The following is a 23,229-nucleotide window of genomic DNA, read 5'->3' as shown; positions in this document are numbered from 1 at the left end:
ATACTTTTCTTTTGACTTTTTTCCCCAATCACTTAAAAACTTAAAAACCTATCTTGGCTCATGAGCCACAGTGACCCATGGGTGGTAATCAGACAACCTGAGACCGAGAAATCAAAAATAAAATTTAAACTAAAAACAAAGTTTTAAAATAGGCCTTGCGCTACTATTCCAACATTTCTGGCAGGGTTATTTGCAGGACACAAGTATCACAAGGCTTCTATTCGTCCTCTTGGAAGTGCTACTAGAGCTGCAGGATAGACAGAACCAACCTAAATTTTGCGATCTGGACGCATCCGCCATACATTTTCACACTCACGCTGCTCTCCAGGGGAAGAAGCATAAACTCTATGAGGAACACAGTGGAGCTTCTTCAAAGGGAAGGAAAAAAATCCTTCCCTTCTTATATATGAAGCAATCCATCCACAGCAAAGACAGGTAGAATCTAGACTCTGGAATGTTTTCCAAAGTAATCCCAGCAGGTATAAATAAATGGATAAAAGTGAATGTCATTACAACCCATTTCATTAACTGTAAAATTAATGTTGGTGAGGAGAATGGACAGTGCTCTCTTCTTTACATAGGTATTTAAAAGGGATTATTTTTGTGATAGGCTTAAAGGGGGGTTATATGTATCAGATGTCTGATCAACTTTTAAAATTGCAAATATTAAGCTCTCAAATATCATTACTTTAAAAAAACAACAAACTATCACTCCAGTAGCTGCAGACTCCCATCAAGTCCCCTGTCTCACCACAGACTCTCCTTTGTCAGGCTGGAAACATTTTTGAAATAACAGAATGAAGAGAGGGGAGAAGACTGCATTCATTTGAAAGAACCAGGATATGTAAAAACTGATTATGATATCTGAGCTGCTCTCATTGTTATAAATATTATGAATTCAATAGAATTTGGTGTTATTAACACTAAATAGTTAATTTTTTTAAAAATCCAGTTACTAAGTTAAGAGAGTATTTCAGTACCACTAGGCCTCTCTTGATTCTCAACCCTAGAAATGCAGCCAATTAAAAGAATCTTCCACTTTAACATCCACACGTTACACACCTTTTAAACACTGGGTAGGTATAACCTGGTAATAAAGAAACTTTTTTCCTTTTGCTTTGAGAGAGAGGTGCATGCAAGCAGGATTAGGGGAGGGGGCAGAGGCAGGGAGAGAGAATCTTAAGCAGGCTCCAAGCTCAGAGCAGAGTCCACCACGGGGCTCGATCTCACAACCCTGAGATCATGACCTGAGCAGCAATCAAGAGTTGGACACTTAACCGACTTGGCTAGCCAGGTGCCTCTCAAGGAAAAAAGTTTTAAGTGACTACCCAACACATAGAAAAGTATCCCAGGTTTTTAAAGCACCAAACTAACCTTCCTTCAACTGGAAGAAAAAGGAGCAAAAAATCAACATACCTTTTTCTTTGGAAATGGGAAGAGGAGATGTGCATGGATTCTATAATGTCAAGAACAACCACATTTTCAGACGATCAGAGGATTCAGAGGAAAAACATGAATACAACTACTCCTTCTGCAAAGGGGCTTTCAAAAACGTGAGACTGTACAGCAACAGACCAGAAACTGAAATAATGGCTCAATAGAACCAATAAAAAAAGTCTTCTGGAATGGAATTTTCATTTCCTACTGAAAACTTTGCGAAGAGAGGGATATAATCTATGCCTAGATTTCTTACGTTATTTCAACTACCATCAACTGGCTTTCTTATTTTGTAATGCAGCATATTCAAATTACACTAAAAGAGGATTAGTATCTAATTAAGGCTAAGAAACAAACAATTAAAAGTGTACTATGAAAAAGCACAAATGAGCCAGTTCTAACTCCCCTTTAGAATGCTAACCAGAGCCTAATATGAAGCGTACTGGGATTGTTCTGGGTGAATTCTGCTTTCCTCCACAGTCCACCGTAAGCAACTGTACCTTGTTTTTATTTGGTTCTCCTGGCAGGGAGTAGAGAGAGCAACCCTCTGAAAACTTCTACGTGATCTACAGCAGCTAGATAAGATGCCTTTCTTCTAAGAATGGAATATGACAAAGTATAAATATCAACCTGTCTCTCCACTTACTAAAACGAAAGGGTGGGGTACCTGGCCGGCTCAGTGGGTTAAGCCTCTGCTCAGGTCATGATCTCAAGGTCCTGGGATCGAGTCCTGCATTGGGCTCTCTGCTCAGCAGGGAGTCTGCTCCCTACTCTCTCTCCCTGCCTGCCTCTCTGTCTATTTGTGATCTCTCTCTCTCTCTCTGTCAAATAAATAAAATCTTTAAAAAAAAAAAAAAAGTGAAAGGTCCCTGTGAAGTAAAATCAGGCAGGTGCCTCTCCTAGACTAACTTCACCCCAAAGACAGAGGGAGAAGCAACCATACTTGGCAGACCACCCACGCTAATTCCCAAGAGCAGACATATTTCAACATGATTCATCCCAACTTTAAGAACTCCCTAGTACAACTCCATCAACCAAGGTGAATTAGCTAGACACCTAAAGTTCTTACCTCTTCAGAACTCTGAGGTATCAGATTTCAGAAATATTTCAGTTGTTCGACAAGCTTTTAGAGCAGGTTTTCTGTGAATACTTCGGGTGATTAAAAACTGAATGGACACGTGTTCTGCTTCCCCTCCCAAATCTAACAGGGCTAACCGACTTTTTCCTGACAAAAATATTTCCTTTTCGAAGATGATACCATTGAAGGAAGCATGGCGTGGGGCTGTTCTTCGCTGAATTCTCATTAGCGGAGAAAGAGTTGTTCGAACCCACAGGCGCTGTCACTCAGTACCTCAAACGCCACGAAGGCACTTCTTGAGCTGGCAGCCAGGGTCCAGGTTTTCTCAGAGAAAAAGTGCTGTTTACTCTGATTATTACCATGATACCCTGTAACCACTGAGGACAGGACAGTGGATGGCTGGTCTACACGGATATTACCAGCTGCCCGCATTAATGAGGGGCAGGGCCTCTAACAGAAAAAGGCTAATAAGAAAGAAATCAAACAATCAAGCCACCCATGACGTCAACGTGACATTACGTTAATATCTCAGTGATTTATAATTACAAAATGGAAATCACTGATGTACCAAAAAACCAGAAATAAGACTTCTGTCTGAACTGAACTACCAACATATAAATGGACTGGAAATGGATAGGGGGGAAATGATACGGGGCCATACTGGAGTGCATTACACCCTTCCAACCAGCTAGCCTGCCTTTTAAAACAAGTCATCAGTATAATCTTCATTACAGATAAATGCCAGGTAAGGACACCTTACATTAAATTGTATTGTAAACAAATACTTTATATGGTAAAAGATCTGAAGAAATGCTACACTGTAATTCTTGTATCTCATGGCTTCTATGACTCATACCTATCATTTTACTTTAACAGGGGCCTGTGGTTCCTGGGGCACCTGAGATGATTTTATTGATTCCGAGGTACACACTACTTCCCTCATTATAACATGTCTTAAACTGGGATGAGGTTTACAACCACATTTTCCCCCACAGTAGTATATAAAATAATGGTGTACCTTACAAATATCTTAGGCTCAATGAAACAGCATATCTGCTTCTTTGAAGCCCTAACTACAATGTAACTCACAGCATGGACGCCACCATTATTGGTGGGCTTTTTAAAATGCAAATTCCTGAGCCCAGAATCCCTAGGAGGATTAAAACTCCTGCATGTTAATGAGCTCCCCAGGTGGTTCTCCCTCTCACTTGGATCTGAGAACTTCAGATCTATAGTACAGCAACCCAAACACACAGAGAAGTCTGGAGATGGGAGCAGGGGGTGAGGCAGATCTAGGCCACAAAAGCCCAAAGGTAAAACTCATAAAACAAGAATTTCATTCTTTCCTTAACAATGAATGGAAATCAGCCTGACTCTGGGCCAGGTCTCCTGTTGGGGTGAGGAGGGAAAGGCGGGCAGTGAATAAACCTGGAGATAATGTACTGAGGAAGAGAGCAAAGAGAACTCTCGTTTGCAATGGTTACAACAGTATTGGATTCAAAATTACCCAAATGTTTTCTTGCACTTTCTCCTCACCTACCAAAGCAGAATTTCCTTAAAAAGCTATAATCCAATGGAAAAAATTAAACAGTGATCAGATTTCTGTAACTGAGAGCACCAACATGCCAAAAACAGAAAACAAAATGACATTTAGTTCTGCCAGCTCCCTCAGAGTTCTACAACTGTGGATTAAACAGCTGTAATGTAAACCACTTAATCCTACACCTTACCGTCCTGGAAAAGAAAGATGGACAGACGGAAACAGGCATCATTGAAAACAATGGCAGAAATAAAAACGAAATACATTTTAACTGTAAGAAGTTCCATATATGTAGGGTAAAGAAGTGTCCAGGTCACAAACTGCAACCACAAAAAAGATTAGAGAAAGGCACGGATTTCCACACAGTATAACTATCTTCATCTCCTAAAACTATTTTACATTGTATCGGATGAGAAGTCACAAGTTCCTATTCTGAATGAATGTTTAAGAATTCCCCCACAGAGCGGCTGCACTGATGGTCTTTTTTTTTTTTTTAAGATTTTATTTATTTATTTGACAGATCACAAGTAGGCAGAGAGGCAGGCAGAGAGAGGGGGGAAGCAGGCTCCCTGCCAAGCGAGAGCCCGATGTGGGAATAGTCTGCGAATTTAACTGACCCAGAGCAGACATAGTGCTGTCGGTCAAACCTTCCACGTGAAGAAATGGAGGAGCAGGGCCTTTCTGTCTGTCCTGGATGGTGCACATTTCTACCACAAAAGCTGAATGACAGCAGCCATTTGCAAAGAAGAGGTAGTAAGAAGGTTCTGGCATAAAAGTTCCTGAAACAAAGAAGTCCATCTTTGCTGATCCTTCAAAACACACTGAATGATCACTTAGTTGTAGATACTGAATGGTATCGATAATGTGCCTGATACCATACTGTGCTTTAAGTTGTGTAAAACTGATGATGAAAATCAATTCAGGAACTGACTCCCTGCTACAGATGTCCGCCTAACTTTTTTTCTGCAGCACACAAAAACTCACCAGGGGCCATCAATGGATGAATGGATGAACAAAATGTGGACTGCATCTATATGTGGAATATCATTTAATCGTAATGTGAATGAAGTACTCTTCCTTGCTGTCCTATGGATATCATGCTAAGTCAAAGAACCTAGACCTAAGAAAGCACACCTTTAGGCCTCCATTTATATGAAATATCCAGGACAGGTAAATCCACAGGGACAGAAAGCAGACTAGTGGTTACCGGGGGCTCAAGGGAAGGGGGAATGGCGAGTAATTGTTTAATGGATATGAGGTCTCCTTCCACAATGATGAAAGTGTTTTAGAGCTAAACACAGGTGATGCCAGCCCACCACTGTGAATGTACTAAATGCCACTGAATTATACACCTTAACATGATAAATTTTATGTTAAATGAATTTCCTAAAGAAGGAAATCAGGAAAAAACAAAAACAAAAAAACCTGACCAGAGTAAGACTAGAAAAATCATAAAGGGTAGATGAAAAAATTAATTGGATTAGAAATCAGGGAAATATAAGTCATCTTAGAATAGCTTCAATCAAACGGAGGAGGCCAATGAAAAAGAGAATGAAAGAATACCAGTGGGTATGCAGTGGAAACTTAGAAGAACTGGAATATTTAATTTCCTCTTCTGAGAGAAAGTCAGCTGACTGTATTTTAGAAGCAGAATAGAAGTCACGAAACCTCTTAAAGTTTAAATATCTTGGGAATCTTGCTCTATCTCCCCAAATTAAGAAAATAAGGCTCTGTGGAATTAAATAATTTGGTCAATGCCATTTATGAAGCAGCTAAATGCAGAACTATTGCTTAAAATCCGGATGTGTGATAGAAGGACAGGAATCTTTCCGGACTAAGTACAAAACAAATGTTTGCTACTGAACTAAGTTCTGAACTAGCTGGATCTTTATGAGACCTAGGGCCAAAATTTGTTGATTCCTGGGTCTTGCACCTTTCAGCTTTAAGAAATGGGTATAAAAATGAAGAAAAAAAAAAAGAGAGAAAGACTCACTGTCTCACAGAAAATAGCTTTATGAAGGCCCAGTCTATCTTATTCATAGTATCTATGATACCTATAATAACTGGCACATAGGAGGTACTTCAATATTTTTAAATGAATTTTTGAACACTAACACTCACCATTTAAGATTTAAAATAGATGGTCAAAAAAAAAAAAAAAAGACTCTGATAATCCAAAACTTTTTGCCATTCAACAATCTCTTGCCCCTCTCTCAAATTACCTTTCCTTGTTAATGTATCTGCATCAACTATTAAAAATTATCAACACTTAAGGTAGCAATCCAAATTTTGTAATTGTAACAAAATAACAAAATATCTTGAAAGCCACTTTAACCCAGTGGCCTCAGTCTTATTTTGATTCCCTTTTGAAACACAAGTGCCCTCCTAACCATGGGGATTTTGGAGGAATGTGGCCTATGGCCTTTTTAAAAAGCCTTATTTGTGTTCAGCTTTAATAGATCCCAGGTTGAGAATCACTGCATTGGACTCTACATTTCTCACTATCAAGAAATGATAATCTTTAGCGAGCTGAGAACACACTACATAGAATTTGTGAAAGAAAGCTTCTAACACCTGTATAAAGGGGGGCGGGGTGGTGGTAAGTTCGGTAAACAGCTAGAGAACTCAAGAGACTGGGGGCCTTTTGAAAGAGATACAATTAATGATATGACCTGAACTGATGCCAAGAGCATAAGCTATTAACTTTATTTTCTAAGTGAAACGGAGATCTCTTTGTACTACATGATGCACTGTACAAATATTAGCAACGTTTTAAAAAACTTGGTAAAAACAGTATACCCCTAAACCTGCAAGGCAGTCAAGGGTCCAAGGGGTCTGGCATCTTCTGTCACCATCAACCTTTACTTTACCTCTAGAGTTCACATTTTCATGTGTAAAAATAAGAAAGAGAAAAGAACTCTGGCTGGTGAGAATAAATGTGCATATGAAAGCATATAGCACAGTGCCCAGTAAGCAATATACTACCTAGTATCGTATCTTGTATCCATATATTTGACTTAAGAAGAAACACAGCTCAACCTCAAATCATCAATGTGTCATTTATATTATTTAGATCTAGGGTCCCTAACCGTGGTACAGAGTAGAGAATTTTGAGGACAGTAGCAAAAAAAAAAAAAAAAAAAAAAAAAAAAAGAAGAAGAAGAAGAAATGGGGAAGAAAAAGAAAGAAGGAACAGTACATACATCAATGACAGCGAATATCCATGAGCTGGATGAATTTTAAAAATGAGAAGTACCTCCAGTTTAGGAGACGCTGAAACTTTACAAGCGAGCCAAGACGGCCCTCCACAGAGGACCACTGCAACACCCAGTTCGCCGCCGCCTCCGTAGAGCCCTGGGCCCGGGTTTCCGACAGCGAGCCGGGGCCCCCCGCAGGGCGCGAACCCAGGCGCAGCCCGGCCGGGGCGCCCAGCGGAGCGCCAGGTGCAGGCGCCGCCCCGCCCTCCGCGGACCCGGGCAGGGAGACTGCGAGCTGGGGATGCACCGGCGGGGCGGCGGCCCGAACCCCGGCCAACCGCACTCCGGGGGCCCCGGTCCTACCTGCGCCCGCTCCCCCCACCCCGCCCCCGCCGCGGGATGCGCCACGACGACCCGGGCGCGCGCTCCGGGGCCCGCCCCCAGCCGGCGGCGGCCGCGCGAGCGGAGGATGAAGGTGACGGTGGGTCCCCGACTCCCCCCCCCCCAGACGCCCACCATCCCTCCCCGCCCTCCGCCGCGGCTCCTTCCGCCTCCCCGTCCGTCTCACCGGCCTCGCGCCTGCCTTCCGGCCTCTGAGCGGTCAGTCCTGCCGGAGGCCGACGGGACCCGCCGCCGCCGCCTCCCGCGCCCTCCTCCGCTTTCTCCCGGGATCCTCCGGCTTCCCCTCACCCCCGCGAGTGGCCTGGAGGAAGCCAGCTCGCCGCTGGGCCTCCTCCCCGCTTCCCCGCCGCGACCAATGGGCCCCCGCCGCCGGGAAGCCGCGCCCGCCCCCTGGCGGTGGAGGACCGAGCGGGCGCCCGGCGGGAGGCGGGAAGGGCCGGAGAGCGACGGGAGGGGTCGGCCCGCCAGCCCCCGCCCGGCGCTGCGCTGTCCGCACTTGCCACGTGGGTGCAGCCGCGGCGGCGGTTGGCGGCGGCTAACGCCCGGGAGTGGGGAAGAGGCGTCACGCCCCCCTTCCCCTAGTTCGTATACTTTCATAATCCTGACCTTAAAGGCAGAGATTTAAAATAACCGGTCCCATTGTACAGATTCAGTGACTCCATGGTGTTAAGCAACCTAGAATCTCGGGCAATTACCCTTTGAGTCCTCAAAGGAGTCAAAGTTTTACAACAGCTAACCTGTTATAAAATGCTTCTGGCCTGGAGCACTAGATCGCTGATAACATTTGGCTCAGGGAAAAAAAAAAGCAGTGCGTGTATTTGCGCGTCATTTTTGTTTAAATTACTTAGCAACACAGCAGTTAGAAATGCTCTTCTCCTCTACACACATTTTTTTCCCTACAGTTGTGTTGATAACTGGGAAGTCAATTCAAATCCCACTTTATGAGAGCTGATCCCACAACACAAAATTGTTTCTTAGCTCATATCCACATCCCAGAACAATTAGTAACTATTAAATGTTACTAAGTAGAATGTCAGGACAATACACGGTTGTAGAAATTAAATTGCATTAAAGAATAATAGTTTACCATAGTTAAGTGTTCTACCAAGCCTCAGCTTTTCTCCAAAAATAAAAAACACAGAACCTAAATTATAGCTGTGATTTCTGCAGTTGGTATTCCATCATAGGGGAGGGAGGCAAGAAAGGCATTCTGAGAGCCTTCTTTGTGCCAAGTACTTTGCTGGATGTTTGCCAGCCTTTGGGTATGTGTTCTCATTTAATGCTCACAACTCAGTCGAAATAGATATTATTTGCTTATTACTTTGAACAAATCAAAAAATCAAGACTCCGAAACTGAGTTTAAAATAACTTGCTCAAAAATACAATGTAGTAAGTTGTGAAATTGGAATTCCAGCCTAGGTCTATCTACCTCCAAACAAATGAGGCACTTTGTCTCTTTTCTTTTTAAAAATTTTATATATTTGAGAGAGAGAGAGCATAGACAGAGGGGCAGAAGAAGAGGGAGAGAGAATCCTCAACAGACTCCCAGCTGAGTAGGAAAGCCAGAAGGGGGTTCCGTTCCAGGAGCCTGAGATTACGACCTTAGCTGAAATCAAGCTCAGATGCTTAACCAACTGAGCCACGCAGGTGCCCCGAGACACTTTGTTTCTTAGGGTACCTAAAAATCACAACATTTACTGTGCATGTATTTCCCCTAGTTCCCCCTATCCCACTGGAAGAATTTATGAAGCCTCTCAAATAGGGTGGTCAGGCCACGTTTATGAAATGGCTTTCTGACCCATAGCTGAATTGGCCTGTATAGAAATGACATATGCCATTGTCTTATAGCACCACACTTAAAACGACTCGTGATCTGAGAATGTATTTAATATGCTCTGTGTCAATGGCCATAAAATATAGGTTAAAACCCATCAATAGGTAACGAAATTAATAATAGTGGGGCACGACCAACATTTTGCTGTTTTCAAATCACTTAAATAGGGCAAAAGCTTCAGAGTTTGTACGACGTGGGAGGGTTAAATATTATGTCATGAAATATTTGTACAGTATTAAGTGTGGGTAAGTGTCTGGATTACAGTGTCCTGCGTTACAGTGTAAATTCTATTTCTTCGTAGGACTGCAATGTTTGAAAGTTGATAAGTGCTTCCTTTAGAATACCTGTTAGGCAACCAGTTGTTTCACCTACCTTTTTACTTGATAGGGAGTGTGGGAGGCAGAGAAATTCATCAAGATTAATGATTAAGTTTAATGAGACAATAGAGAACTTTGCAGCTCCGGGAGGTTTAATCCAAACAGATATTGCAATGTTACATGATAATAAGCATTAATAATTTATATTTTTACAGCAAATATTGATTCTATATTTACTGCGTTCCAGGCTCCTTGTGAAGTCATTTAGCTATATTAACTCATTTAATCCTCACAACAATCTATATAATACAGAGGAGAAAATGTGAGAGGGAAAGGGAAAATTGCCTGAGATCCTATTGCTAATACCTGGAAGAGCCAAGATTCAAACCCACATGCTCAGCCTCAAAGCCCATCCTGCCTTTTGTGTACTCGAAAAGAGAGGTTCATTTTTTTCTCTTTGATGATTGCAGAGATTTATATAAAACTCTAACATACTACACTATTTGCCATATAAGGATTACATAATATTGTTAAAGATAAACCTTGATGAAAAACCTCAGAATTTTAATTGGACCCATTCTCCAGCAGAATATTCCATTTTGCATCAGTTTCCTATATCTGCACTAGTAGATTGCCTGCAAGTATGGTTACCAACAATTCCTCTGGTCCGTGCGAATTCGTGTCACTTACCATCAAGGGGTAGGGTCTGTATTCCCTGCTCTTGAACCTAGGCTGGCCCTGTGACTTTTTTTGATCCACAGAATCCCTTGGAAGTGATGCTGGGTGACTTCTGAGCCTTGAAACTTCCATTTTCACTGCCTTGGGAGCCAATCAACATATAAAGAAACTCTGGCTGCCGGAGGAGGAGAAACTACACAGAATGGAACCGAGACCTAGTTGGGCTCAAAACATCCCAGACACCCTACCTGAGGTCCAAGGTGTGTGAGTGCAGTGACCTTACATGTTCCAGCCCCAGCTAAGCTCCTAGCGGAATGTACCACATGAGTGACTTGAGAACCTCCTAGTTAAGACCAGCCAGCCCCCAGTGGGTTAAGCCGCTGCCTTCGGCTTGGGTCATGATCTCAGGGTCCTGGGATCAAGGCCCGCATCGGGCTCTCTGCTCAGCAGGGAGCCTGCTTCCCTCTCTCTCTCTCTGCCTGCCTCTCTGTCTACTTGTGATCTCTCTCTGTCAAATAGATAAATAAAATCTTTAAAATAATAATAATAATAATAATAAGGGAAGCCGGAAAGGCTTCCCACTTCACTTTCCAGCATTTAAAAAAAAAAAAAAAAAGACCAGCCAGCCCCACAGAATCCTGAGAAATAACTGTTTGCTGTCTTTGTAAGTTGCTAAATGTTATGGTAGTTTTTTTGCACAGAAATAGATAGCTGAAACATGGAAAGAAAAGTTTGTTTAAAAAAAAAAAAAAGCTAACCAGCTCTGGAGTAGGTTTACTTTAAAATATTAAAGCATGTTTATATTGGACCATAAGGTCAATCCTATAAAGATATGGCCAGAAACTTGCCTCACTTTTTGAAAATAGCGGCGGGGGTGGGGGGGGAAGCACAGTTAGAATAATAAAAACAAAAGTAAAAGTGTCAAATCTGATACTTTCACTGGGTAAAATACCACCCCCAGGTGCAATTTAAAAACTGTTGTTCAGAATGTTCTCGGTAATGGGTGTCTGGAACTCTCAAATGTCATCCAGTCTTTTGGTATAAGTCTCAGGACACTAACCTTACTCCTCTCATCCCACCAGCCTCTTTTCCTGCCAAGCCAAATCTGTCATCAGCTGAACCAAGCTGAGTCCTAAGTATCTATGTAGACTCCAAATTTCCCGAATTCTCTTTTTCACAGCCTGTGTTGGCCCAGTAAGCTGGCTGGACCTTGGCTGAAGGCCTCACCATAAATTGCCTTCCTTTTTCCTCTCACCCTGTGTTTCTAAGAATAGGCTGCATCCCCAGTCCACGTACCCAGGGCTATCCCCACTCTTACTGTCTTTTATGTTGGGGCCCCAACATTCTTTTACTTTGCCGAAGTTGTTATGCAGAGTATAATGGATCGCCAAAGAAAGACCTGGTGATGACTCGGTGATACCTGAGCTCAGACTCAGTTATGCAGTAAAGGCTTTCCTCTGAGTATCCTTGAGACTATCATATAATCATTTTTGTATCTACATAGTAGATTGCACAAGGATATTGTGTGCAAGAGTGAAAGAGAAAGTGAAAGGGTGAAAGAGAAGTCTAAGGGTTATGGAAGGACCAGGTCTTTGGAGGAAAAAAAGTCTTCCTTATTCCCTCAGTGCTAGGAGCTCCAAATCAGCTTTGGAACCAGTTAGGGGTTCTCAGCGTAGGGGTCACATTGACCCATTTTAACATGCTCTTTTTTGGTTCAGCTAAAACATAACTATATTTGTTAATACTATTTTTTCAATTTTCTAGAAATCTGTAAGGGCAAAAGAGTAAAGCTTTAAAAAGCTGGAACATCCACAGATTTCACAGCACATTTGATACTTTTACCATTTTAACACTCATTTTTTTACCATTTTAATTATTTTAAATACACCTTCCAGTGGTATTAAGTGCATTCATGTTGTTGCGTGACTAACACTACCATCCACCTCCAGAACTCTTTTCATCTTAAAAACGGAAGAGTACACTGGCCCAAGTCCATGGTCCCTCCAGTCCATGACATCTACCACCCTACTTTCTGACTTTAGATACCTCATATGAGCAAAATATTATAGTTTAAAAGTTAGAACACTCACAGATTTCATGACATTATATTTGAAACGTAAGCAACATGGTCTATACAAAATAAGAAGGTTTTTAAATTATAAAACCTATGTAATATGCAATGAAATCATATTATTACATATGTATCTGCATAAAGAAATACTCTAGTTTTCCATCTATTACTACTTTTCTACCAACATACAAGAAAATTCTAAGTATTATAAAAATTTGGATTTTTTTAAAATATCTTTTTGGGGCACCTGGGTGGCTCAGTGGCTTAAGGCTCTACCTTCAGCTCAGGTCATGATCTCGAGGTCCTGGAATTGAGCCCTGCATTGGGCTCTCTTCTCAGCGGTGAGCCTGCTTCCTCCTTTCCTTCTGCCTGCCTCCTGCCTACTTGTGATCTCTCTCTCTTTCTGTGTCAAATAAATAAAATCTTTTAAAAAAAAATCTTTTTGATTCTACTCCCTGGGAGATTCTGGTTTGGATTAGATCTTTTAATAGACCTTTTCGTGTGGCAAAATTTGGCACTTTTGTCTTGGTGATAAATCATACTAAATGATACACTGAATATGGTAACCCACATCTAAAGTATGTATTGGAACCATGACTACAAAGTAACTTCCCTTTTCCTGAAATTACATACAAGTGTGTACTACAAACAATTATTAAGATTATACTAGTGGTTTCTTCAGAAGAATAGTTTATTGTTCTGTCTTGTAAAATATTACCTCCTAGAAAAATTTCTGACTCAGCACCAGAATCTAAAAACTACTTTTTGAAGTCTCATATGGCTGTGTTACCTGTTTGTAATGCCAAGCAAAGATGAAGAAACCATGGATCAGCCTACACACACACACACACAAACACACACATCCCTGCATATACATAATATACACACAGTCCATAAGCTACTTAAAAATATGTATTTATCAGACCTTGGGAGTAAGTATTTTCTTTTTTTTTTTTTAACTGCCACAAAGCAAATGGGAAAATATGACTACACCGCTGACATTCACAGAATTCTAAGTAAATGAATGAATAAGCCTCACATTAAATCATTCAAAAACACTTCTTTCTACATCCCATTCAAAAAAAAAAAAAGTCCACCAGAAAACCTTCTAAGAAGAAGCAACTGAGCAAATGTGGAGTAAAGTTTGTGTTTCCCTAAAATATAATAGCTTCAGTCTGTAACCTCAACTCTTGATTAAGAACTGATTATGGGAACCCTTCAGTCTAAGCACAAAAGGATTCACTGTGACTGGTGTTTTTATTAAACTTTAAGATCTCTAGTTACATCAAACCCAAACGCATTGTTTGCTTTGAAAAGCAAAGCCATTGGAATATGAGTAACAAAATATCATCCAATTATTACTACTGCATTAAGGTTTGTTCTCTAGTGGATTTCATGGTCACTAAAGATAATTCAGCAACACTCCAAGAGGCTCAACGGTTGCAGCAGGTCTAAGAAATACAATAGTATCATAACAAGCAAAACAAAACAAAACCTATCCCATGCACTATTGCCATCTTTGGAAAAATTCCAAAGAACGAGATAGAAACATCAGTATCCCGGACAGTGCCCTAGACTGTCAAGTCTTACCGGCTAAATGATTTCCCCAAGGTTGTATGGGCAAAATTCCTTTCCTTGATATATCTGCAGCCCGAACAGGGAACTGGAATTAGCCTACCCATCCAAATTTGTTTCCTTGACCATGTTTTCAATTTTAGCCCAATTTCTATTGCAGTTTCTTGACTCCCACCCCAACGCTTTGAAAAGATACCACATCTGAGCTATTCCGAGTTTGTGCCCTGATTCAATTTGAAAGGTTAGTTATGTGACCCTAAGCTGTTCATCTTTTGTGCTTTTATTTTGAAATGTTTCTTGTCGAATGGCTGTGGCCTCACTGAGGTTTGGTACATACTTTTAAGTGTAATTTATTTACCCAGAGAAGTTCTGTTCAAATAGAGCATCTGGTATTTTGTAGAGTTCTATCCAATAGTCAAATTTTCCATCTCTATTCATGAAGCAAAAGCCAGGGAAATTGCTCACTTCACTTAAAAAAAAAAAAAAGTTGGAAATTTAACCTTCAGTTTCTATAGATTCCAAGATCATGTCATCTCCCCAAATTCCCTTTCTCTTCTATCTGACCAGGACAGCTCTCCCAATGCCATCATTGTTTAAGTCTTGGGTTGGAAAAGTGCGATAGGATTTGGAGTCAGAGAGATGAATTTAGATCCTGGCTTTATCTGTTACTAGCTGCTAAGTGACCTCAGGCAAGTTTTCTAGTCTTTCCAAGCCAGTTTCCTCCCTGTCAGTCGGAACATGAACAATTCCCTCACAGAGTTTTGGGTTTTTTTCTTTGGTAGTGGCCAAAGTTTAGTATAATTTTTAGAAAAGGAGATGAAACTCATTTGCCACACACGGAACCAGAGAATTCTGCAGTGCTCTCACCTACTTTCTCCTGGCTTTGCCTGCCAAACGGGTGAGATATCTGCTTGTTGGGTTATTTTCTGTGTTGGTCATGATACGTAGCCGGTGCTGTTACAGGAGTCGAATCCTCATGCCTCCCCGCTCCTTGCCACCACCCCGTCCAGGAGATGAGTCTTCTCTTCCTGCCAATGGTATACCTTCTAGGGGCTCAGACTCCTCCCCTAGTCTATTTCCCCTCTTCCAGAAATCCAGAGGCCAGATGGTTTATCATGAACGGTCTGTACCCTTTTCTTAACCTAAGCTGCTTACTCTCCCAAATCCTTGACTCCAAATCCTCTGACAGTTTTTCACAGTTCCTTAATGGAGGCAGAACATGAATATGGTTCTGATGTGATCACCATTGTATCTCCTCAACAGTCCCATCTCACCCCCTCCTTTGTTTTTGGTTTGTTTGTTGTTCAATTATATCCCATCTCTCTCGGAGCCTCTCACACACGGTGGGTCATTTTGCCCACCTTAACATGTAATTGCATTTACAGGCATCTCACTTGGATCTTAGTGCATTCCCTGAGGCAGAGACTAGGGATTCCCAGCATCAGAATAGCGCCAGGCGCAAAAAAAGATTTCCCCAAATGTTTACTGAAAGAAAAACTTAACTCACTCTATAGGACGTGACTCTGAGTCCTCTGACAGTATTTACATTACTTTCACTTTGAAGAGAATGCCCAGCCTCTGGCAACCATAATATGCTACCCATCTCTGTAATTTTGTCATTTCAAGAATGTTACAGAAATGAAATTGTGTGGTACGTAACCTTTGGGGATTGGTTTTTTCCACACAGCGTAATCCCCTTGAGATTCACTAAAGTTGTTACCCTCAAGGACAAGGCTGGGATGGACACAAAAGGAGGTAGATATGGTTCTTTTTTTTTTTTTTTAAATATTTTATTAATTTATTTGACAGAGATCACAAGTAGGCAGAGAGGTAGGCAGAGAGGCAGGCAGAGATAGGAAGGGAAGCAGGCTCCCCTCTGAGCAGAGAGCCTGACTTGGGGCTCGATCCCACGACCCTAGGATCATGACCCCAGCCGAAGGCAGAGGCTTTAACCCACTGAGCCACCCAGGTACCCCAGATAGGGTTCTTAAAAGGCAACACGAACCATCACTGTGGCAGTAGAATAGTTCTCTATTTTTTCTTTTTGAGATTTTATTTATTTGAGAGAGAGAGACAGAGACAGCAAGAGAGAGCATGAGCAGGGAGAGGAGGGATAAACCCACCTCCCACTGAGGCGAGGAACCCGATGTGGGACTCGATCCCAGGACTCTAGGATCATGTACTGAGCTGAAGGCAGACGCTTAAGTTGAGTAAGCCATCCAGGCATCCCTAGTTCTTTTGGCTATGAGGATGCATCATATATATCCTCCTAGGATACATGTACATATACATATACATATACATATGCATATACATATATGTGATACAGAAACCAACATAGATGATCAAATTATGTAAGCTAGATACATACATGCAAGTGAGTACAATTAAACCTGGAGAAATTGAAATAAGATTGTTGAATTGTATCTGTCAGTATCCTCTTTGTGACCTGACACTGTAGTTTTGTAAGATGTTACCATTTGAAGAAACTGGGTGAAAAGTATATGGGCTCCCTGTTATTTCTTACTACTACAAGTGAATTGACAGTGATCTCAAAATAAATGTTTTAGAATATACATGAGGCATTTTTGACTTTTAGAGTAAGACAGCATTCGTGAAGAATCATGCAAATTGAATGTCGGTTTTTGAAAGAGCTTGAGGAATTTTGCACCTGCCATTTTAAAGAATTCAAACAGTACATTTTATGCAAGGAGCCTGGGGTAACTGTCTCTTTAGCTTCTAAGATAAAAATGTTTCTACCTATTATATACAAATGTGATGGGAGACAAATTTCTACAAGTAGCCCAAGAAAATGATGGATATATTAGTTTCCTAGGGCTGGCCTACACATTACCACAACCCAGATTGCCGAAACAACAGAAATGTAATCTTTCACAGTTCTAGAGCCAGAATTCTGAAACCAAAGTGTTTACAGGTCATGCTGCTTTGGGAGGCTCTAGGGGAGAATTCTCCCTTTCCTTTTCCAGCTTCTGGTACATCTAGGCATTCCCTGGCTTGTGGATGTATCACTTCAATCAGTGCCTCTGTCTTCACCTGTCCTTTCCTCATCTTTCTATGTCTTCTCTTCTGTGTCTTAGATGGACACTTGTCATTGGATTTGGGTCCCAATGGATAAAACAGTATGATCGCATCTCAAGATCCTTAATTATGTTAATTATGTTATCCTTAATTATTCATTCCCAAAATGGTCACCTTCTTAAGTGACTTTTAGGTCACCTTCTAAGTTCCAGAGGTTCAGGCATGGACACATCTTTTTTTGGGGTACCATTCAACCTACCACAATGAGCAATAATCAATCTATTCATTCATTCTTTCAAGAAAGATTCCCTGAGTTCCTAATGGGAACATAATAGCATTGTAGGAAAGACCACCCATGCCCCACGGCATCTGTGGATACCTCGTAATCACATTGTGGAGAAAACACATGCTGAAGCTTAATGACAGTAGATACAAGGAATGCCTTGTTAACCTTAAAAATAAAACTGCTAGCTATTTAACCATCAAAAATGAGTTTATTCAGGAATCGCAGAGACTGAAGTCCTGGACAAGCAAGCTTTGGCGATAGCATCGGTGCCTCCATAGAACAAAGGAGAGGAACACTCTTTTATAGAGGAAAGGGGGCAGTTGGGAGGGCTGCTATAAACAAAAAGTCCAGGGGCGCCTGGGTGGCTCAGTTAGTTAAGCATCTGCCTTGGGCTCGGGTCATGATCCCCAGGTCCTCCGATGACGCTCCCCTCCTTGAGGCTCAGCAGGGAGTCTGCTTCTCCCTCTCCCTTTGCCCCTCCCTGTGCCCATGCTCCAGGAAGCAAGCTCTCTATCTCAAATAAATAAATAAGATCTTTAAAAAACAAAAGAACAAATGCAAAGGTCAATTGGAGTAAACTAGGAGTTGGGAGTACAGCGGCTCTTCATTGGCTGAGAGGTGGCAGTGTCTTGTTGGCTAAGCCCATACGGGCATAAGGGAAAGCTCTTCTTTCTCCCGTCGACACAGTCAAGTGGTATCCACACTCAAGGTCTCTCTCTTTCTATTAGGTCTGCAATGGTCAAGGAGGGTAGGGCCAGAAAGCTCCCTCTGCCGCCTTCCTGACTCTATGCTAAAAGAGGTTTCCTTTTGTTTTCACAGCCTCAGTACAAACGAGGGCAGGGGTCAAGGACAGGAGATTCCAGGAGGTGGGTCCATTGTAAACTGGCTTTAGGTAGATTTGTCTTGGGCCTTATGAAGGAAAAAGAGCTTGAGATGGGCATTAAAGGGTTGTGTGTTGCTTTTCGGACTTGGGGAATGATGTGGGCAAAATGATGTGGTGGAAATGACCACTTTGCTCAAATGCTAGTGTGCAGGAAATAGAAGCCACTAGGACAAGTGGCTGATATTGAGGAACAGGACATGAAAATTTACATGGAGACTACAGCCCTGATGTAATTCAGGAAGCTGAAGGTAAACGAGAATAGAATGTTTCTTAACAGAGGGTGGCATTAATTGATTGTATTTTACAGGACTCTTGACAGGGAAGTTCTCCAAAGGAGAGAGCAGCTCAGAAGTTCTGGCATAGAACTGGTGAAAAGGAATAAAGTTCTGGTGATAGTGGGAATTGAAAGAAACTGGAGGGTTTGGGGAAGGCTCATGGCAGGCTTCCTAACAGGGCAACCAGTCATATAGGGCTTATTTTAGTCATGGTTCTCCAGAGAAACAGAACCAGTAGGATAATACTAGGAATCAGCTCATGCCATTAAGGAGGCTGCCATGCCCCCAGATCTGCAGGGTGAGCTCCCAAAGCTGGAGACCCAGGGGAGCCCATAATGTACTTCCAGTCCAAACGCCAGTAGGTTCAAAACCCAGGAAGAGTCTGAAGGCAGAAAAAGTCTGATGTCCCAGTTTGAAGGCAGTCAGGCAAGAGGAGCCCTCTGTGAAGCCTTTTCATTCATTCGGGCTTTGACCAATTGGATGAAACCCGTATACACTGGAGAGGGCAATCTGCTGTACTCAGTCTACTGATTTACATACGAATTTCATCCAAAAATACCTTCACAGAAATACCCAGAACAACGTTTGACCAAATATCTGGGCACCTGGCAGCCTAGTCATGTTGACACATAAAACTAACCATCATGGGGCCCCACACTTAGAAGGACCCTGCTTGGGCCTTAATGCTCTGTGGTTCCTGTCTTAAAATTCTTAATAATTTTATCTTTGTCCCTGTGTTTTGTAAGTGAAGTCTGGTGGACAGTGAAACATGCTCTGGAGGCTGGGAGGTGATGTTCCCCTGCAAGTCCTAATGTGAGTTGCTGGTCTGATAGGTAGAGTGTCAGGGCCAGGGTCCTTAGCAAGAAAAAAATGGAGTCAGGGCAGCTGAAATAAAATAGGACTGACGTCCTGTTCTGCAGCTCAGAGAGGACCACACTAACATTCTGCTCTGCAGCCTTTGCAGAAATGACTTCTGCAAAATGTCCTAAAATAAGGCAACTAACCACGAGGCATTTGTCAATATCATAGGCAGGGAACCGTTAAGACCTAACTCCCAGATATCAGAAAACCAAAACCAAAACAAACAAAAAGTCAGCTCGTGGACATGAACCTAATAGGTAGACAGATACATGACCAAAGCCCTGATTGGCACAACTCAGCACATCCTGATCGCTGAAGACAGTGCTGCAAAAGAGCTCATAGAAACCCCTAAACTTAGAAACCCCAGGAGCAACCCACTCAGGGCCCCCTCCCTCTCTGGGAGCTTTATACTTTTGCTGAATAAACTTTGTTTTGCTGCCCACCGTTCTTCATCCGGTCTACCTCTTCATTCTTCTAAGCGGCATGACCAAGAACCTGGGCGCCAAAGGCAGAGAAATTCAGCAACACTACCCCTTTCCTGCACCACACCCCTCCCTCGGGCTCCCCATCTCCCCAGGAGGAGTTGTCTACCCTACCGCCGTCTGGTGTCCTAAGCTCTTCCTAACTTTCTCCTCCACACCCCAACCTAGTGGCCACTCTGCCCTCTCCCCCAGTGTAGTCTGGTGCAGGCCTCGGAGGACTAAAGATGGGCGTGCTTGCCCCGCTGCGTCTCATGGACGGGCCTGGAGGCACAGCCCGAGTTGGCAGGCCCAAGCTGCATTCCGTAGGAGTGAGTTTCTTACCCTTCCCAGTCCAGGTGCGAAGCACATCCCAGCGTGGAGGCTGCCATCTTATCTCCCACTGGAGATTTGGGGGGAGGACTTCCCTGACCCTAAACAAAGCCTGGAAAGTGACCTGACATCTGGCAGGAGAGGGAACCTGGCTGCTGTTGTAATGTGACCCTAGTGACCCTGTGCCTGAGGGAGTGCTGCATTAAGTCACACGCACACACACAAAGCGGGACAGATTGAAAGGGAAAGAGTATTTTGTTTTTGTTTTTAGAATAAGGGTTCCGAATGCACTGGGCCCCACAAATTATGTAGATAGTCAAGAAATGCCATAAATTAGGGAGAATAGGCAGCCTCTGTTATGGAGTGATGCCAACATTGCAGAGATTGGGTATATCGAGATTATGATTTTCATTGACAGAGAAGGTGAAAATCTCTATTGCCAGGAATTGCTGATCAGAAAGGGAGCTAATCCCTGAGGGAGGCAACCAGTCATGAGGTGTGTGTGGAGGATATGAAAATGTCAACGTGTGTGTCGGTTGAGCTGCCAGGACTAATGTTCACGGCCCCGCCTGCGGAGCGGACCCCAACCTGCTCTTCAGTCTTGGCTTTCAAGCTGTGGAGATGCCACCTTAGCGCTGGGTCCTCCACCTTCTCAACCGCCCCAAAGCTGCTCTTTGCATGACATGCGAAGAAGCTGACTTAGCTCAGCTGAGGGCATGTGTAGATGTCTCAAGGATGAGGAGAAACCTCAAGGGGCTATGGGGACATCAGTTTGTTTCCGTGAAGCATTTCAGCCTTCATAACGTGGTAATGCATTTGTTTTAGTTTGGGCTCAGCTCTAGAGCCATCAGGGCCCTAACCAGACTCTCTCAGCTTGGGCATTATCGGCTCACCTTTAAGAAAGGCCACACCCAGGGGCTGTGTGGGTGGCTCAGTGGGGTAAAGCCTCTGCCTCCCGCTCAGGTCATGATCTCAGGGTCCCGGAATCGAGCCCCACATCGGGCTCTCTGCTCAGCAGGGAGCTTGCTTCCCCCCTCTCTCTGCCTGCCTCTTGTTCTACTTGGAATCTCTGTCTGTCAAATAAATAAATAAAAATAAAAAGAATAAAGCCCACAATATGTGACCTGTCTACCTCTCCAGGCATTTAAAAAAAGAAAAAAAAAAAAAAAAGAAAAGAAAGGCAACACTCGGGACTCCCGGCTAGGTCAGTGGGTGAAGCACAAGACTCTTGATCTTAGGGTTGTGAGTTCAAGCCCTGTGCTGGGTGTAGAGATTACTTTAAAAAATAAATAAATAAATAAATAAACTCTTTAAAAAAAGAAGAAGAAGAAGAAAGACTGCACCCCAGAAGCAGCCATACCACACATGCCACGGGTGCCTTTTTACCTCCCATGAACACCACGGGCTTTGCTAATTAGTACAACAGAATTTAAAATCGAGTTCGCTCACTGGTAAAATCAGTGGTTTTGTGATACACGTATTAGAAAAAATGTTAAAATAACATTCAGAACATTCCCTCGCCACGGTATGAACAAGGTTTGAGAATGTAGCCAGCTTGTGCCCTAAAGGGCGTCTCTGGAGGTACTGGCTCTGGAAGGTCCCCGGCTCCAGAGGATTGTGTCAGAACCCAGTGAACATCTTTTGCAAGTTATGTTCAAACCTCTGCAGGGTACTGGGATTTTAAAGAGTTTACCAAAATGTTTATAGGAATGGCTTTATTCTGCTTTGTGCCCACTGCTAATGAATATTTGCTTCATAAATGCTTACCTTCATTATAAACTGTTAGAAAATTGGTAGATACTGGCTCACTTTCAACCACCTGTATTGGCAATGGCATTCATCTATCACAAATAATCCAGACGTTGTAATGTGCAAATTGGCTTAGGACAGGTTTAAACCCTTCCTGAGCTCACATACCGGCTACGTCCAGATACTCAAGGGGCGGATGCAGATGTTATTCAGATGGGTGTGTTTTGAGTCCAGAACTAATGGAAATTTGTGAGATGGGTTTCAGAAAGAAAAGGTTGAAAATTTATCTTTGAAATTTGTAAGAGAAACACAAGGAAAGCAATGGGTCATCTTAGCTCCAAAATGATCTTTGCAGTGAGGTCAAAGTACACATATCTAGAAAGAAGAAAAAAAGGAAATGCCACAATGAATCTTAATTTCCTGGAGATGTTCACATATCTTTGTAAAAAAGAGACACATGAAGATTTCAAAAGATACAAAGGAGTCCAGAAATATGCAATATAAATTTACTTAAAAAAAAGTTTTCTTCTCTATTAGTTTCTTTCCTTTTAGATTCCTTTGCCCATGTGTGCAGATAATTATCTGATAGAATTATCTGATAGATAATTATCTGATTCTCTTCCTGGAAAAAAAATCATTGTAAGAAAAAATCCAGGTACCTAGTTGAATAAAGGGGCCACCTATTCTGAAGCAACATCAAGCATTTTCTGAGACCTTGTGGTCTCCTTTAGCAGTTTCGACTTCCTTCGAGGTAGTTATGGTTCAAAACAACATTTTTCTTCATTGATATGCTTCAGAAGGTATATGGGCATTCTGAAGCCCATCCATGCACATCAGATTACAATCACCTGAACCACCCTATCGGCTAAAAAAAGGCTGTTAAGCAATTCACCCATTGGCCAGATTCCCTTCTCTGTACCATTATTTCCTTTCCAAACACTAAAATAGCTTCCTTAAGGTGAAATGAATTTAGTGGGCTAGAAAAAAGACTGTTTCTTTATAACACCATTCAAGTACTTCTCCATAACATATAATGCAAAGAAAATAATTGTGTTCGGAATTTCATTTTATAAGGTTAGCATTTTATGAGATCTTTGGTAAAGGCCATATTGCAAAGGCTAAGTGGTTGGTTATTTACATTTGATCTTCTGTACTAGAAAAAAATATTACTAAGCACGCCTGACATGTTTAGTTGCTTAGATAAACTTGAAGTCTT

General features: G+C 42.3%; 1 protein-coding gene across 3 annotated transcripts in view; it reads right to left on the bottom strand.

Annotated features, from left to right (window-relative positions):
• FAM3C (FAM3 metabolism regulating signaling molecule C) overlaps positions 1-23,229 on the bottom strand; it is a 184,115-nt gene that overhangs the window by 45,471 nt on the left and 115,415 nt on the right. Inside the window, exon 1 of one of the 3 annotated variants that reach the window (XM_059396506.1) lies at positions 7,821-8,021. The exons of 1 other annotated variant lie outside the window; for it this stretch is intronic. The gene's annotated coding sequence lies outside the window, so the exon portion shown is untranslated. Of the gene's footprint in view, positions 1-7,311; positions 7,333-7,820; positions 8,022-23,229 lie in introns of those variants that run through there. One more of the 3 variants, XM_059396508.1, reaches the window with a different exon arrangement.

The sequence above is a fragment of the Mustela nigripes genome, chromosome 4, assembly GCF_022355385.1.
Source record: "Mustela nigripes isolate SB6536 chromosome 4, MUSNIG.SB6536, whole genome shotgun sequence".
NCBI lineage: Eukaryota > Metazoa > Chordata > Mammalia > Carnivora > Mustelidae > Mustela > Mustela nigripes.
This window is presented reverse-complemented; position numbering and strand designations above follow the sequence as displayed.